The 4,320-nt window shown below is 46.5% G+C and overlaps 1 non-coding gene across 1 annotated transcript; it reads left to right on the top strand.

Annotated features, from left to right (window-relative positions):
* Positions 1 to 353: 353 nt before the first annotated feature.
* Positions 354 to 426, top strand: trnK(UUU). The gene has a single exon. It is a non-coding gene; the product is annotated as a tRNA-Lys (tRNA).
* Positions 427 to 4,320: the final 3,894 nt, after the last annotated feature.

Genomic DNA, 4,320 nt, shown 5'->3' with positions numbered 1-4,320 from the left:
CCCCGTTGACCTTCTTTTGTAGATAGAATCTTCAATGAGTGGAAACAATCAACCTTACTAATAAAGGTGCTTGTTGAGTAAGGCCGGCTTTAGAGCCCAAGCCCTTTGTATAGGTTGGGTGCTTGAGCGCATCTTTCTCATATCGAGAAAGGCTTTCCTTGAGTTTTCAATAAGGGGCGCGTTAGCTAGGCCGTTTTCTTGCAGGAGTGCTAAAGCGCGTCCTTACGTTTTCTTCGCTTGCTCCGCAGTACGAGCCTCATACAGAGCCGCGCCCCTTTAATATGATGAGAAGAAGAGGGGCCGCCCTCTTTTCTTTTCCGCACCAATCCTTATTTACTACTACATCTTTTTTTGGGTGTATAGCTCAGTTGGTAGAGCATTGGGCTTTTAACCTAATGGTCGCAGGTTCAAGTCCTGCTATACCCAAACCTACCTTACACTAGATAGTAAGGATGCGTAGTAGCGTTCAAAGATCACTCTTTGGCCTTTAGACTCGCTTCAGCTACTTCGCCCCTTAAGTGACAAGGGGGTGAGGTAAGTCATCATAAGTGGTTGACTGGCTCGGTCATCGATAGGCCTCTCCTTATTCATTCTATAGGACGGGGCTGCGGACCAACAATCCAGCAAAAGGGCTTAAAAGCTCCTTTCTCAAACCTTCCCCTTTTTTGAATAATAAGGTAAGCATCAAAGCCCAGCAAACCTAACCTATACAAAGAGCTCTTTTCAGCCCCTACTCCTAACAAGTGAAAGTAGCTGGCACCCACCATACCTTGCTTCGGGGCCGATCTCTTGTATCGAAGCTAATATAAAGAAGAGAATTCTATAATTATTCTTTATATTAGCTTTGTTCCACCACAAATGGATTTCCGCATAGATTGGATAGAGTCCCCTGATCTCGACATCCAAGCACGAATCCCTTGAGCGCTTCGGCGGCGGATAGCAGCATGGGCAACTGCGGCAAGCAGCCGATTCTTATTGCATTCACCAAGATAGTCTTGCTCGCTCCTGAACTCTGCGGCGAGTTCAGCCACCACCTCCGGGCCTGAGCTCTGCTCGAGCGTAGTCAGCCAGCTTCGTGACTTTGCTTAGCTTCCAGCGTTGCAAAGGGAGAACCTTTCACTATCTAGGCGCCCGTCAAGGAGGGGTCCCACGGAGTTCTTCCCCGAAGGTCAAGCCGTAGTCCCTGTCCCTCGGAGAAGTGGAAGGAGTTAGGAGGAGGGAGCGCCCTTTGCCCTAAGAAATAGGCGGCTTCGCCTTCAAGCCGTCAAGAAAATCGAGCTAATATGTGATCATGACAGTAGACTGATGCATAGGTTTTTTTTACGGCCTTTTGATCATGATGCATCATGAACGTGCCAATATGTGATCGGGGTGAGCGGTGGTTAGATATAGGGGCGAGCCATGAGCTTACTTCGAGTATTTATGACTCTGGTGGCAACACGTGACAGGCGAATGACATGATTCTCGAGGAGTTAGACGACGGCCATGTGATGATGCATCAAATAGATGCAAGGGTTGATGACTCAGTAGGTCCTTGTATGGACTGATTCAGTTTCCCACTGGGAGAGCTTTAGAGGGAATAGGGGTGGACATCTATATGGGCTTCATGTGATTCGAAGCCAACCATATGTATTGCAAGAAACTCCTATGTGTAGCTATGTATACCTAATGAAAGCCTTAAAGAGCCTCTTAACACTTACCTGCCTAAACCAAGCAAGATTCAAGAATCAATCCATTACCAGCAAGATAGGGCTCAGCCAAAAAAAGTGAGCGCCCCTGCGCGAGCTGCAATCAAACTAAAGCGCGTTAGCTAGGCCGTTTTCAATAAGGGGCGCGTTAGCGCTTGACTAATAAGATAGAAAGGGCTTTTCTCGCTTGTTTAGTAAAGTCAAGCTTTGGCTTCGTTCCACTTCCTTAACGGACCTACGGACTAGCTAAGGTTGACTTACCATTTGAGTCTTTCTAACGCGTTTTTCAGCTTGCTTTGGTCGAGTAGCTTTCTTCCTTCGCTTTTGAATGAAATCAGCAGTCAGAGTCAGAGTCAGTCAGTCTTCTCTTTCTTTCCTCTGCTTATTCCGCCCAACGAATCGGCTTTCCGCTCGACCAAAGAGTCAAATGTCCGGTTAGGATATGTGGGGAAGAAGCTCCTAGCATATTTCAGGATGACTTGAGTTTCATATTCCAGTCTTGCAAGATCCGAATAGGATTGAAAGGCTATGAATGTCGAATGGTCCGCCCGCCCCTGAATAAGCAGTAAGGCGTGGGCGCGTTGGAACGATCCCGCTTTGAAAGCTCAACCTCGGGAGAATTTCTTTCGCCGGTCCAATGACTTGGCATACAAAGACGAGTAGGGTTCTCCTCCATGTGGTGCACTCCCGCTTCTTCATACCCGGAAGAAGTTTGAGCAGCTCAAAGGGACAGCTTTTTGCTGCTGGATGAAGGTCTTACGTCGGCTAAGAAGACGGAAAATTCCATCTTTTTTGCGGTCTTGGAGATCGGGGAGATAAGAGTTCGCCCTCCCTATTTTGAGTGGGTGCTCGCAAGGTCAAAGAACTTCATTCTATTCTTTCATTAATACAGGGGTAGGGGGAATAAAGAGTTTCAGTGATTTACACCTCGAAGTAGAGTGTGTAAATACCGGATGCATAGGTTGAGTCATTCGCTAAACAACTCTTTTGTTGGGCGATCAACTAGGTGCTCCTACCCAAGCGGACTAATGAATGCCAACTGGAAGAACTCACTTTCCTATCGTTCGGTAGGAGATCCCTTCTTGTGGCTTGAAAATGATTACCTCTTGCTAATGGGGAGAGATCTTTCATTAGGGTTTGATGCTTCTCAATGGAGATCCCCAGAAGAAGAGCTTGCTTGTGGAACCCTTTGTTTGGTACTTTAATGGGGGTATTCTTGTACAGCTTGGCCCTTTCCCTGGCGCACTGCCATCGAATCTACCAGTCCTCCTCAAACCCAATGGGATAGAATTCCTTGTGAATTCGAGTTTTCAACTTCTTCCGCGACAACCCAGAAATGTCATGGTTCCTCATATATGCATTCCATCAAGTTAGTGCATAATTTGACGATTTCGATTTTCTTTCTCCGATCCAGTTCGTTCTGTCTTCTTTCCGACGGATCAGCCCTATTTAGAGAAGGGCTTCGATTTTGTATGACAACAGAACGAGCATTCGCTGGACGGCCAAACATTGAATGAAATGTTGGCATGGGGTTTCGGCAATTTCCATTCCATTTTCAGTCTTTTTCAATTCAAATTGATCTTGTATACGCCGGTTGAAGCACACGTTGGAGCATCCAAACAAAGCAGCGGAGGCTGCTGTGGCAGAGACAAGAGCAAAAGCACTAGTCTCCGTTGATCACCTACCAGCAGGGGGAGCTGCATAGGTGGCAGGAACTAACTAGGGTTTAGGTACCAATTCGAAGAGCATTCGTTTACCTCTCCTTAGGGGTCGAGAGCAGCCAGCCCTAGAGGTACCACACTAAGAGCGGCATCCCGACCTGATACGGATCCCTACCTCTCTATCTACAACCGACCCACCATTTCGAAAGCTTCTTTATTTACTTGAGGCATAGGCATGGGCACAGGTTCCTTCGGCGGCAGGAAAGGCAGTTTACTTCGCCGGATTGGAGCAAAGACGCAATACACACGGAGGTGGGCACTTTTTTATAGTATATCTATGTCAAGGCCGACCAACTTCTAAAAAAAAACTGAATATTAAGTTGACTCCATTGATGCATTAATGACCCAATAAAAGGTAAAAGCACTATCTCGCCCATATATGAATACAAAACCACTTTGAATAAATACAGATTGAGATTGAGAATCAGTTTCCCTTTGGACGGATCCTGTTTCCATTCGGGAGCCAAAGCTTGACTAATAAGGACTACCCGCTTGAGTCGGCTAAAATCCTTGAATCTCAGTTTCAGTTCTGTAAAGGGGTCAATATCCGGATTCAGAGCCCATTGAATACCCGGTTCCCCCAGCTAAAGGGGTATAAGCACTTGATCTAGTTTTCTTTTTTCTATTGATTCAGTCCCATAAGCAATAGCAAGGATGGCGGCAGAGCTATAGTCAAAGAAACCGCGGGAAGCAAAGGCACCAATAAATAGCTACATGGGTCGCATAGAAGCTTTAAGAGAGAGGGGGCCATCCACCGAAGATGGCAGCGGGAAAGACGGGAAGACGAACGAGGTAGCTAATGCTTTTTTTTCATCCTCACTATCTGGTTTATAGTCGAATCTGGAGAATATGAACTCATCACATTCTTCCTTTTGGTACGTTGTTATGAGCAGCTCTGGTGCTCAATCTTG

This window comes from Carica papaya, mitochondrion (assembly GCF_054855325.1).
Source record: "Carica papaya mitochondrion, complete genome".
Classification (NCBI taxonomy): domain Eukaryota; kingdom Viridiplantae; phylum Streptophyta; class Magnoliopsida; order Brassicales; family Caricaceae; genus Carica; species Carica papaya.
This window is presented reverse-complemented; position numbering and strand designations above follow the sequence as displayed.